This window comes from Hordeum vulgare, chromosome 5H (genome assembly GCF_904849725.1).
Source record: "Hordeum vulgare subsp. vulgare chromosome 5H, MorexV3_pseudomolecules_assembly, whole genome shotgun sequence".
NCBI lineage: Eukaryota > Viridiplantae > Streptophyta > Magnoliopsida > Poales > Poaceae > Hordeum > Hordeum vulgare.
In genome coordinates this window covers 8,173,416-8,187,595 of record NC_058522.1, presented here as the reverse complement: position 1 = coordinate 8,187,595, position 14,180 = coordinate 8,173,416, and the positions used below count along the sequence as shown (strand labels likewise).

The 14,180-nt window shown below is 45.3% G+C and overlaps 1 long non-coding RNA gene across 1 annotated transcript; it reads left to right on the top strand.

Annotated features, from left to right (window-relative positions):
• Window positions 1–321: 321 nt before the first annotated feature.
• LOC123398277 lies at window positions 322–1,831 on the top strand. The gene is made up of 7 exons (XR_006610126.1): window positions 322–582; window positions 675–728; window positions 839–1,002; window positions 1,083–1,175; window positions 1,267–1,382; window positions 1,466–1,542; window positions 1,620–1,831. It is a non-coding gene; the product is annotated as an uncharacterized LOC123398277 (long non-coding RNA).
• The last annotated feature ends 12,349 nt before the right edge of the window (window positions 1,832–14,180 follow it).

The following is a 14,180-nucleotide window of genomic DNA, read 5'->3' as shown; positions in this document are numbered from 1 at the left end:
CTGTTCGCATGGCGGCGGCGGATCCACCGCCACGAGGTGGGCGAGAGCGATCGTCTGCTTTCTTGCCGCGAAAAGGCCCTTGTTTCACTCCTTCAGTTTCAGGTGGTCTAAATCTTCTTCTTCTCTGTTTCCACTTTTCCATCGCTGCACGGCGAGTTCGCTCTGGTTTGCTATTTCTCAATTTATCTGGTGGTCCTGGTTCTGCAACCTTCGCGTTCTGCTGTTTTGTTTAGCGGCCACTCTGATGACGGTAGCAGTCCAGCTTCTAATCCATGTGCTGGCCGTTCCTTTATAGGCTGAAACACTATGTTTCTCTGTAGCCTATGTGGACAGCAATTCTTTCCCTGCATCCGCTTCGCTGTGGTTGCTTCTTCTATTTGTGTGGTGGTTGCTGCTGTTTTTTGCCTTTTGCCGCGAATTTTTATCTATATTACTTATCCCTTTTGTACATTCACAATTTGATTCTTGCAGATGGGCCCATCAGCTCTGCTGAAGCACGGCGCCGTCATCAAGATATTCGGCGGGGGAAGCGTCCCGTTGAAGACAATTCATTTAAGAAATGTGTACCTCTAACTTCAGCAGGTACGCCTCTTCTTTTTGTTCCTTTTGTCATGTCTAAATTTTTCATTATCATCTTATAGTTACGCTTCTCTGTTTTCTTATGCTTTCGACAGTGTGCGGGTCTTCCCATCGCTGTCCAGCGCGAAGACAATCCATTTAAGAAATGTGTACGTCTAAGTTAGGTTTACCTCTTCTTCTTTTTGTTAATTTTTTCATGCCTAAATTTTACATTATCACCTTATAGTTATGCTTTTCTGTTTTCTTATGCTTTTGACAGTGTGCGGGTCTTCTTCCATCGCTGTCCAGCGCGATTTTCCTACATTACGGTTTTCATCATTTAGTAGTGTTTTGTTGCAACAACCTGTTTATACTTCCATAACCTTCGGGCCATCTTTGTTTCGGGTTTTAGAACTGTCTCATGCGCCTACCCGACACCGTTGGGTATGTTGCATTTAGTTTAAATTTCCCTCTTCTCTGATATTTTTGCCCCCCCTTTAATTAGTATGCTTTTTTTCCTATAGTGTTTCCTCTCCCGTATGTCCATCCTCTTCAAGCTGGATTGAACAGGAGGAAGAGAAAATTTATTTGGAAACATCGATCAAGCAAACTTAGAAGTATGTTTTTTTATTTGCATATTGGCCATCTGATTGTTTATATGCTCTTCCTCTTTGTTTACTTAATTGCTTCTTATGATTGTGTTTTCAGTTAAAAAACTTGCGCCTCCATTTTCCAAAGATCACATTGATTTGTTGAAAGGTAGATGTTTTTAGCCTTCTTTCACGGTGTAACATACAGTTACTACACCAGCATCCTCGGGAAAGGTACAATTGTCCAAACACAAAACTTCTTCTAATAAGTATTAAGTAGTCATCTTAGTTTACTTAATCCACTTGCTTACTTACAGTCATTAGACGAAACGCCCACTTCACAAAGCAAGAAGAGACAACAAAACAAGGACGGACTCTCACCACGTAAAAAGAGGTTAGAACATACATTTTAGACTATCTTCAATCAACTATTTGTACTAATTGCTCACATAGCACTTCCTCATTATAAAGAGCCACGTCGCCAAGCAGTTATTCACCTTCGAAAGTGATCAAGAAAAAGCTGAAGCTGATCAAGAGAAGGCTCAAGATATGCCATCCAAGTGATGAAGGAGCTCCACACACCAAATTCTAAGATAAATCAAACTACGCTCCCACCATGGCAGACCCCAACACTGAAGAACCACCGTTCTTAGTATTGTAAACATATGTGTATCTCATTTCATCTGAACTTCCTGCCTCTTTTGAACTATACAGCTATCACTTGGGCTGCCTGTAGCCTACCAGTTTGTTCCGTAGTTGATCCCCTATGTATAAGCACAACCTTAATCTATGATCGTCATAGATGTACTTAATCTATGATCGTCATAGATGTAATGGCATGCTAGCTATTCTGTGTATGATTGTGTCAGCTCCAACGACCTTGTTATAAAGTAAAAGCTAAGTTATGCTCCCCACGTTCATCCAAATATATCGAATATTGTTCACCTAAAATGCACCCTAAAATATACAATGATAATAATAATTGCCATCCCATTCACTATCAACAAACCTCAATGACGGGCGCGGCGTGCCGCCGCGCCATCCCCCCGCTAGTTCTTTAAATGACTTTAGGCGGCCTAGCACGGTAGGCAATAGTCAGTTTATTGCGTGCATATGACTTGGTCTAAGTTATCACCTTCATAATGTAAAGTAGCATAGTAGTAGTATTATAGATGACTTTATTTATTAGTTCATAGCCTCATCTTTTTTCGAAAAGCTTATGTTATACTAACATATTATGGTACTTCAAAGACCTCTTTCCTCATTAACTACATGACACTATTTGTTTTACTTGGAATACACTATGTTACTGGATAATCCCACTAGGACAAGCCTAATGCACCTGCACGGAGGGAGTATGTATGAAACCAGCAATCAACGCGGGTTTTCCTCTAAACCCTAAACCTCTCTCGCGACTAGGGTTAGGTGGACTTAATGGCGCCCGTCGATCCCATCGGCGGGGTGATCGGATTGGAAAGCTACCGGCGATGGCTTCATCGTCCGCAAACAAGGGTCGACAAGGGAGTGGTGATCTCTCCCCGCGCTCGGCTAGGGCGACGATGGAGGAGGCACTGGGAAAGCTGGATATCTCGGAGGAGGAGGCAACGCCACTTGTCATAGACGACTCTGAAGAGGGATCGCAACCGAAGTGGTTACTCGCGGGTAGGGTTCTGTGTCGCAATCTCCTTCATATTCAAACGATTCAGAGTGCCCTGCACCCGGCTTGGGGAAACCCTAGAGGTCTACTCTTCCGATCTCTGGGAGAAAATACTTTCACAGCGGAGTTTGAGTCTAAGAGAGATCGCGATCGTGTGTGGGACGGCTCTCCGTGGCACATCAACAAGCATGCGGTGATATTGCAGAATCTTGAGGAGCATATGCAGCCATCGGAGTTGGTGTTTGACACTTTTCCAGTATGGGTGCGGGTTGTAAATCTACCCTATAATCTTCGCAACAAGTGGGGGTTGGCGATCGCGCGACAAATAGATAAGACGACTACGGTGGTGCGGATTGATCTAGTAGGGGGCTTCCTACGTGCTCGAGTGTCAGTTGATGTAAGGAAACCGCTACGTAGATGGATCTTGATCGAATCAGCCAAGAGGAAAAGTACGAATAAGTATGATATTGAGTATGAGCATATCCCACACTTTTGCTTTTCGTGTGGTAGATTGGGTCATGCCGATCCTTTCTTCCCCTCTCCTGGGACCAGGGATGAGAAGGGTGAATTGCCGTTCAAACCAAATTTGCGGGCAGGGGAGGATCGCAAGAGGACAAGCTCTGGAGAACATCAGCCTAAACCTAGCAATCAAAACAGTACCATGGAGTCAAGGGCGTCGAGTACTAAGCAGAAGGAAGGGGTGGAGGTTTCTTCCCCGGTGAAAGCACCAGCTCAACACAAGCGCAAGGGAGTTCCCCAAGCTACACACATCTATAAACCGGTTGTTAAACCTTTGCTGGCTCTTACTGAGCATGGAGATGCTATGGTTTGTGAGACAGATGAGCTACCCCTAGAGCAACCTGCTGATGTGGAGGAAGAAGGGGGGGCTATGGAGAACTTGGAAAGAGACACCAAGAAGAAGAGGCCTACGCCTCCGTCTTCGGAACCTTCGGCAGCGGCTGCTGGTCAGCCCTGCCCGGCCCAATGAGTTGCTTAAGTTGGAACTGCCGAGGGCTTGGGAACCTTGGGGCAGTTCGTGAGCTTCGCAATGTTGTGAAGCAGGAAGTCCCCGGTCTCCTGTTCATTATGGAGACGAAAATCACGGCGTCAAGAGTGGAGCGATTGCAAAACCAGCTGGGTTTTGCAGGTTGTTTTGCCGTCAGCACTTTGGGTCTTAGTGGAGGGATTGGTCTGTTCCGGAAGGCCGAATTTGATGTTGATCTGATGACTTTTAGTGCCGGCCACATTGATGTGAAGGTGCGGCGAAAGAGTGATGCTAGCAGAAGCTGGCGTCTCACTGGGATTTATGGTGCTCCCCGTGTGGAGGATCGACATATCACGTGGAATTTGTTGAGAACATTGCATGCAGTTCAGCATGATAGCTGGTTGTGCATTGGAGATTTTAATGAAACAATGTATGCTTCAGAGCATTTTTCGCGATCGCAGCGCTCTGAGCGACAGATGCGGGCTTTTCGTGAGGTTTTGGATGACTGTGGACTTCAAGACTTGGGGTGGTCCGGGATGGCTTACACATGGGATAATGCTCAAGCAGGGATAGCAAATGTCAAGGCAAGGCTGGATCGTGGTGTTGGCAATCTAGCTTTGTTAAACCTTTTTTACTTCTATCTCAGTCAAACACGTGGGGGCCGTGGAATCAGATCATTGTTTTGTGATGATTAAGATGAGAGACAATGTTGATCAGGGAGCGGGGAGAGCTTGATCTTTTCGTTACGAGGATGTTTGGCAGACTCATACGGACTATGATCAGCTCGTTCTAGCAAAATGGAGATGCGAACAGGAAGGGCAAAGGTTGCAAAATGTTACTGACGCCTTGTGAGTGCTCCAAAAGGATCTTTCGTCATGGGGAGCCAAGGAGTTTGGTTGTCTCTCTAGAAAGATAAGGAAACTACGGGATCGGTTGAACCGTCTCCGTTTATGTTCTATGGGGAGGGGTCCGTCAGCGGAGGAGAAGGATCTCTCTGCCCACCTCAAAACGGCTTTGAGGCGGGAGGAAATTTGGATGCGTCAAAGGTCACGGGTGTTGTGGTTGCGCGATGCTGATCGGAATACGGGTTACTTTCAAGCCCAGGCATCCCAGAGACGCAGAATTAACAGAATAGAAAGCTTGTTGAAAGCGGATGGATCGAGATGCTCACAACCCGCTGAGATTCAGGAGGAGATCTACTCGTTTTATCGGCAACTATATACATCGCGCGGACACTACCCGATGGATGAGTTGCTGGATTCGGTTCCTGTCAAAGTCATAGGGGACATGAATGAGGCGCTGACAAAACCCTACACAGAAGAGGAAATTTCGTTTGCTCTTTTCCAAATGGTGCCTTCAAAAGCACCTCGGGTTGATGGTTTCACGACGGGCTTCTTCCAAAGGCATTGGCAACTTTTAAAGATTGATATTGTGCCAGCTCTACTGGATTTTCTGAATGGGGGAGACCTCCCTGAAGGTATGAATAATACTTCGATCACGCTGATCCCAAAAGTACCGTTTCCTCAGCGGATTACTCAGTTTCGTCCTATCTCTCTTTGCCCAGTTCTGTATAAAATTGGGGCAAAGGCTATTGCGAACCGTTTGCGGGTATGCTTGAATGAAGTTATAGGGGAGGAGCAAAGTGCTTTTGTCCCTGCCAGGCTTATTACAGATAACGTGCTGATTGCATATGAGAGTGTGCATGCGATGAGGCGTCGAAGAAAGGGAAAAATGCGGTGTGTGTTGTCAAGTTGGACATGATGAAGGCATACGATTGCGTGGAGTGGCACTATCTGGAGGCCGTTATGCTACGGCTAGGGTTTAATGTGGAGTTCGTCGAGCTGATCATGAAGTGTGTCTCCTCGGTGCGCTTCTCAGTACGAGTCAATGGGGATCTTCTTCCTTTTTTCACCCCCACATGTGGGCTACGACAAGGCGATCCCGTGTCGCCATATCTCTTTCTACTTTGTGCAGAAGGCCTCACCTCTCTACTGAACTTTTATGGAGGGGCACAAGTGGATCGGGGAATCAGGATTAGCTATCAGTCTCCCTAGATTAATCACCTTTTGTTTGCGGATGATAGTCTCATTTTTATGCAGGCATCGGTACCCAGTGGATGCAGGTTGAATGAGATTTTGGGGATCTATGAAAAGTGTTCTGGGCAGTCCGTGAACAAGGATAAGAGCTCTATTTATTTCAGCCCTAATACTCTTGATACGACTCGCCAACAAGTTAAACTTTGTCTCAATATTGGGGTGGAAGCCTTTAGCGAAAGGTATCTTGGCCTCCCAACGGCGGTTGGTCGAATCACCAGTGGAACTTTCGATCATATCCGAGAGCGAATTCGAACGAAGTTGCAAGGTGGTGTTGAACGGATGCTTTCTTGTGCAGGCCGTGAGGTGAGACTAAAAACAGTTGCCCAAGCGATCCCGACGTATATTATGTCTTGCTTCAAGTTGACCAAGAAGGTTTGCAAAGGTCTTGTTTCGCTTATGGCGAAGTACTGGTGGAGTTCATCTGTGGATCGGCGGCCTCTGCACTGGCTGTCATGGGATGCATTGTCTAAACCTAAGCAAAGAGGGGGCATGGGCTTTCGCGACCTGGAAAGCTTTAACTTGGCGCTGCTGGGGAAGCATGGTTGGAGACTTATGACAAAACCTACCTTGCTGTGTTCTCGTGTTCTAAAGGGGAGATACTTCCCGGGGGTGATTTCATGCACGCCACAGTGCCAAAAAGTTCTTCAGCGACTTGGCGTGCTATTATCGAAGGGAGAAAAGTGCTGCAACTAGGACTGATTAAGAGAGTTGGGGCGGGGTCTACAATTTCTATTTGGGATGATTGTTGGATCCCTTCCCTGCCAGCAATGAAACCTGTTCGTTCAGACAATCATCAATTACGACAGGTTTCTGAGTTGATCGATCATTACACAGGCACATGGAATATTGATCTTGTTCGGCAGGTGTTTCCTACTGTCGAAGCGGATGCAATTCTGAATATTCCCCTCAGGTCGGAGGGAGGGGAGGATGTGTTGGCCTGGGCTCCTGAAAAATCTGGTCTATACTCTGTTAAAACAGCTTACCGATCTCTGATGACCCAAATTGAGCTTCGAGCTCGAGAAGAGGGGACGGTAACAGATACTCCATTGTCAGAACAGCAGATGTGGGCAAGATTATGGAAGCTCAAGGTGCTTCCAAAGGTGAGAGTGTTTTGGTGGCGGGTTTTGCGAGGAATTCTTCCTGTTGAATCCGTCCTCAAGTACCGACATATAGCCAATGATAGTGCATGTAAGCTTTGCCTGAATCCAGATGAGACTCTTAGACACGCTCTACTGGATTGCTCCCATGCAAAGAAATTTTGGGACATAGCCCCAGATTGGTTGGAAGTATCTCGACCTGATGTCAACCCCCAGACATGGAAGATTGATATTCTATGTGACGAGCGGTATTCGGAGTCGGAGAGGGCCAAACTGGTGTCGATCATGTGGTCAGTTTGGACTTCGCACAACCATATTACGCACGACAGGGGTCCTGTTAGCCCGAGCCAATCGATGATCTTGACTAGAGATGCCCTAGCGATGCTGGACATTCCTCACCTCCAGGCGCTCACCTTACCTGGGCATGGGTGGAGGCCACCAGATCAAGGTACCATCAAGATAAATACTGATGGCAGTGTGGCATCTCAGCATAGCAGAGGTGGAGGTGGAGGGGTTGCTCGCTCGGAACAGGCCTTTATCGCCGCCTGGTGCAAACCTTTTGGAGGAGTGACAGATCCGTTGGTAGCTGAAGCCTTGGCATTGCGGGAAGGTGTCCGTTTTGCTCGCCTGCAAGGTTTTTCAAGAGTGCTTTTGGAGACAGATAGCTTGGAACTGGTCCAGCTATGGCATTTGCGCGACAATTCTCGTTCAGTTGTGGCGCCTATCATGGATGAAATAGGGGAGAACATAGCTTTCTTTTCTTCTTTTTGTATTCAGCATTGTAATCGTGCAGCTAACACGCCTGCCCACTTGTGTGCAAAACATGCTAGCACTCGAGAGGTGACGGAGTGTTGGATGCATATGCAACATAGCTTCCTTGTAACTTGCTTCCAGGCAGATTTTGCCGGGGCTTCAGCTAAATAAATCCCTATATTTCAAGCTAAAAAAAAAGAGGGAGTATGTATATTTTTTTCTGCAAAATCAAACATTGCAAACTGATGTTACCCCTGTTATCTCTTTATAATCCATTTAATTGCATTTGTTTTTAGATCAGATTGATCCTTAGACAGATCAAGCTTTCGTAAACAAACAATGCATTTACTTGCCTTTTTTTCTTTTCGAAAAGGCATAATTTCATTGGTTTCCCAATGCACGTAAGCCCACCCCTGATTTAATAGTACAAAATTAATAAAATGTGAGGACCGGTCCTAGTAAATTATCATGAGGCTAATGCGTTGGATGCCACATGGTTGCATTATGCATTTAGGTAGTTCACACCTTTATGTTTGTAGTGAAGTAAGAACATCTATAGTCGGAACTTTCAGATCCGACCCCTCAAACGCACGTGACAGGCTCGGTCAGTGACCTCAAGCCCCTCAACATATACGGAATTGATCCATCGGGATTCATGCTGATAACGTGTTAGAAGTAAAACTGACTGAGAGAATCAGCTGTATTTTTTATTGATGAGATGAATTATTTATACATGCCCAAGGCCCCCCCCACAAATGGATGCCTTTACAAAGAGTCGGAAGCGAAACAACGCGATCGGTCGATTCAATGATAGTTTAGGAAAACCATGGATTACCCTCTAATTATTCTAATTAATTAATTCTTAACAGTCCCAACACTAATTAACATGAGGAGGAGAGATGTACTTGCGCTTTGGATTTGAATAAAGCAAAGATGGAGGGAGCCTGATGCCCGCGTCAACCGCGTACAAGACGGGCATCTATCGAATGGGAGTGCATAGTTAGAGCATGAGGAATGACTGCTACGCGTTGCAACTGTAGTATATATATCACTGGAAATCTGGTTAACACTTTCCGTGTCCAAGTGGAGCTCCAAGTCATCTGCAGGCTGTTCCGTTTGTGGTAAAGTTAGGTTGATCTCTTGAACCAGCCCTTCAATAGCAGCAGCGACTGATCTTATTCTCTTGACCTTGTTCTTCATGAAGAACCTCCCTCCCTAGAGGGATGTCTTATTGCAGCGGGTCAGTAGGTTGATCAATGTCCAGTCCTCGGCATGATCTCATGGCAAGGAATTCGGCGAATATTCTTGAAGTTCCTTCAATTTCTAGTTAAGTTCATGACTGTATAGTTGTGCGAGCCCATCCGCCGATTCATGCCATAGTCACGTCAAGGCATTAGAGTAGGAGGGAGATGTACGACGAATCCAGAAGGAACAACGTGCATGCCATAATTCTAGTTTTTCATTGGTAATTCCTGATGCCTTCTATGCCTATATTTATCTAGTTAGATCTCTAATATATATATGAGTTACAACAAACAATGCATAGAACAGTAAAAGATACTTCGAAGACATCCTTTGTTTGGGGGAAGCCTTGCTCTTTTATAAGAGACATGGGTGTCCCGCTCCCCCAATCAATAAATAGCTTGGACCCCGGGTAGGTCCAAGGTCACGCGAGCTTTAAGCAAGTGATGCATTCACTTACCTTTTATTTTTGACAACATATAATTTCACTGACCTTCTGACCTCTATAATGTGATGATGCACCTACAACACACAATTTCGTAAAAAAGAGTTTATGAAAACAAATGCCAACCGCTAATTCCAGTCCTCGGGGAGAAAAAGAAAGTGAAGTAAAGCTAAAGTCACATGATAAATTACAATGTGGCCATTACATCAATGCTCACAACAAGAAATCTTAATTTGGATGTCACGTGCAAGATTTATTTTGCTTTTAGGTAGTTCACGCCTTCCAGATTGCAGCTAGTATTTAATTTAGAGGAAACATTGTTTATTCAAAGGACCTGTTGGAAACATAATTATTTATCGGGCCAAGGCTACCATCTAGCACGGGAACAACCATATTGTTGTACTTAGAGATGAATTTGGCATGATTGAACAACACGATCACCAAACCAAAGCCGTTATCTTATTAAGAGATTCCAAGGACATAATGGTAATTTCTATGCCTACTAATAATCCACATCATTTTTTTAAAAGGAGGAAAGCCTCCAGCCTCTGCATCAAAATGGTGCATGCAACCATTTTATCAAATAAAGTATGACATCAAAGTCGGAGATTCAAGTCTGGCTCACAATCGGAGCGCAAATAAATAGATATAAAAATGCCATACTTGGCGATAAATAACACGCTACGATGACTAGGCACCTAGCTTATTATTAGCTCGTCATTGAAACGAATCAAAGATAACTCATGCTATCATCTTCCAATGACTGCACCCAATAATCAAAAGCTCCTTGGATTTGCATATTCCATTACTCTTTAATGAAAGACAACTTGAGGAAAGGGACAAGACCTAATTTCGCTACAATGAGCTAGCCATTGCCACATGTAACTTCACAAACAATGGAAGGCTCGGGGAAGAAGGTTTTTGTTAGTTGGGAAGAGAGGGATTGCATGCATCGATAATTACATTGATCATGTACTAGGCACATACACAGGTACAAGGGGCACTAGTGCAGAATCAGGCAATAGTCTCAGTTCGTAAGGACCTTTAGTGTCGGTTCTGCAACCGGCACTAATGGGTGGGGACTAAAGCCCCCCCCTTTAGTGCCGCTTCGTCACGAACCGGGACCAAATGACCACCACGTGGCACGAGCCCGCGCCGGGGGGCTGGGGGTTACACCAACCGGGACTAAAAGGTTTAGGGGTTTTGGGTTTATGGTTTATTTTTCCTTTCAATTTTGTATTTTTCATTTAATTCTTTTTCATTTTAATCATATTTTACTCTACTACATATTGTACATGTTATGCATATATAAAAATAGAATTTCTCGTAGAACCGATCATATATCACTAGTAGAAAAGAGGGCTTTGGTCCACTTGATGAAATGCCATTAGTCCCGGTTCACTCACGAACCGGGACCCATGTGAGCATAGGTCCCGGTTCGTGAGGCCAGGGCGTTGGCCGGGCCTCGTAGGCCATTTGTTCCGGTTTGTTTGTCACCTTCGGTCCCGATTCCAAACACGAACCGGGACCAACGTACCTCGCCCCTGGCCCACAACCAGTAGTCCCGGTTTGTGGTCGGAACTGGGACCTTAGGTTGTTCTTTGGTCTCGGTTCCAACCACAAACCGGGACCAACGGTTGGCCTACATATACCCCCGTGAGCATAGCAGTGCACTGTTCTGTTTTTTCGGCCAACCGTGGGAGAGCTTTGTGGTGCTCTAGCTCACCTCCTATGCACATGAGGTGTTCGATGAAATGCCCGAACCACACTTAAGCTTTCTCCTTTAGAAGCTCCTTGTCCAAGCTCCATTTTCATCAAGATTTGTGTAGTTTTTAATACACTTTGTTATATAACGCCCGCAGATGAACCGTCAATGGATGTACGGTGACCATCGCATCTTCGAGTATATTAATGGCCTGCATAATTTTCTCTAAGCGGCTAAGGAAAACAAGCGGAATGGTTTTATGCATTGTCCATGTACTGTCTGTGGGAATACGAAGGAATTCTCCGACTATAAAACCCTTCACTTCCACCTGCTTCAGAAGGGTTTTATGCCACACTATAATGTTTGGACCAAGCACGGAGAAAGAGGGGTTATGATGGAAGACAACGTAGAAGAAGAGGATGAAGACAACTACCCGCCCCCTGTATATGGTGATGCTGCAATGGGGGAAGCTGAAGATCAAGAGGAACCAGACGATGTGCCCGATGATGATCTTCGTCAGGTCATTGTTGATGCACATAGAGAATGCAAAAGTGAAAGGGAGAAGTTGAAGTTCGATCTCATGTTATAGGATCACAAAAAAGGGTTGTATCCAAATTGCGAAGATGACAACACAAAGCTCGGTACCACACTGGAATTGCTGCAACGGAAGGCAGACAATGGTGTATCTGACAAGGCATTTAGTTCACTACTGAAATTAATGAAGAAGAAGCTTACAAAGGATAACGAATTGCCCGACAGTACGTACGAAGCGAAGAAGGTTCTATGCCCTCTAGGATTGGAGGTGCAGAAGATACATGCATGCCCTAGTGACTGCATCCTCTACCGCGGTGCGTACGAGGATTTGAACGCATGCCCGGTATGCGGCGCATTGCGGTATAAGATCAGAAAAGATGACCCTGGTGATGTTGAGGGCTAGCGCACCGGGAAAATGGTTCCTGCCAAGGTGATGTGGTATGATCCTATAATACCACGGTTGAAACATCTGTTCAGAAACAAAAAGCATGCCGAGTTGATGCAATGGCACATAAAAGACCGTAAGAAAGACGGGAAGTTGAGAGCACCCGCTGACGGGTCATAGTGGAGAAAGATCGAGAGAAACTGGAGCGACTTTACACGTGACCCAAGGAACGTACGGTTTGGTTTAAGTGCAGATGGCGTTAATACTTTTGGGGAGCAGAGCAACAAGCATAGCACATGGCCTGTGACTCTATGTATGTATAACCTTCCACCTTGGTTGTGCATGAAGCGGAAGTTCATTATGATGCCAGTGCTCATCCGAGGCCCTAGGCAACCAGGCAATGACATTGATGTGTACCTAAGGCCATTAGTTGATGAACTTTTACAGCTATGGAATGGAAATGGTGTACGTGTGTGGGATGAGAACGAACAGGAGGAATTTGACTTACATGCGTTGCTATTTGTAACCATCAACAATTGGCCTGCTCTCAGTAACCTTTCAGGACAAAAAAACAAGGGATACAACGCATGCACACACTGTTTAGATGACACCAACAGTATATATTTGGACAAATGCAGGAAGAATGTGTACATGGGGCATCGTCGATTTCTTCCGACCAACCATCAATGTCAAAAGAAAGGAAAGCATTTCAAAGGTGAGGCAGATCACCGGAAGAAGCCCGCCCTTCGTACTGGTGATCACATACTTGATATGGTCAATGATTTACAAGTAATCTTTGGAAAGGGTCCTGGCGGACTATCTGTTCTAAAGGACGATGCGGGACACGCACCCATGTGGAAGAAGAAATCTATATTTTGGGACCTACCCTATTGGAAAGACCTAGAGGTCCGCTCTGAAATCGACGTGATGCACGTGACTAAGAATCTTTGCATGAACCTTCTAGGCTTCTTGGGAGTGTATGGGAAGACAAAATATACACTAGAGGCACGGGAGGAACATCAACGTGCGCATGAAAAAGATGGCATGCATCCAGAGCAGTATGAAGGTCCTGCCAGCTACGCTCTTACCAAAGAAGAGAACGAATTCTTCTTTGAATGCTTGCTCAGTATGAATGTCCCGTCTGGCTTCTCGTTGAATATAAAGGGAATAATAAATATGGCAGAGAAAAAGTTCCAGAACCTAAAGTCTCATGACTGCAACGTGATTATTACATAACTGTTTCCGGTTGCATTGAGGGGGCTTCTACCGAAAAACGTTCGTTTAGCCATTGTGAAGCTATGTGCATTCCTCAATGCAATATCTCAAAAGGTGATCGATCCAGCAATCCTGCCAAGGTTAAGGAGTGATTTGGTGCAATGTCTTGTTAGTTTTGAGCTGGTGTTCCCAACATCCTTCTTCAATATCATGACGCACGTCCTAGTTCATCTAGTCGACGAGATTGTCGTTCTGGGCCGTGTATTTCTACACAATATGTTCCCCTTTGAGAGGTTCATGGGAGTCTTAAAGAAATATGTTCGTAACCGCGCTAAGCCAGAAGGAAGCATCTCCATGGGCCATCAAACAGAGGATGTCATTCGATTTTGTGTTGACTTCATTCCTGACCTTAAGAAGATTGGACTCCCTCAATCGCAGTATGAGGGGAGACTGACTAGAAAAGGCACACTAGGAGTGGAGTCAATAATGTGTACAGACGGGCATTCTTGGTCTCAAGCATACTACACAGTTCTATAGAATTCTACCTTGGTGACCCCGTATGTCGATGAACACAAGAATATTCTGAGCTCCATACGCTCGGAGCAGTGTGACGACTGGATTACATTTGAACACATCAGGACTTTCAGCAGTTGGTTGCAAAAATGTCTCATATGTGACAACATTGTTTCTGATGAGTTGTACTCGTTGGCCAGGGGACCATCTTCGACTGTATTGACTTACCAAGGGTACGAGATAAATGGGAATACATTTTACACGATCACTGCTACGGCAACAAAAGACCTTCCCTGACAATGGCGCCAGGAATCCTTTTGCTATGGGCTACGCCTATAGGGACTTCCTTGGCAAATATGCAAAGGATTCCCCCTCGGCCTTGGAGCCTTGCGTTGGTGTTCCTTT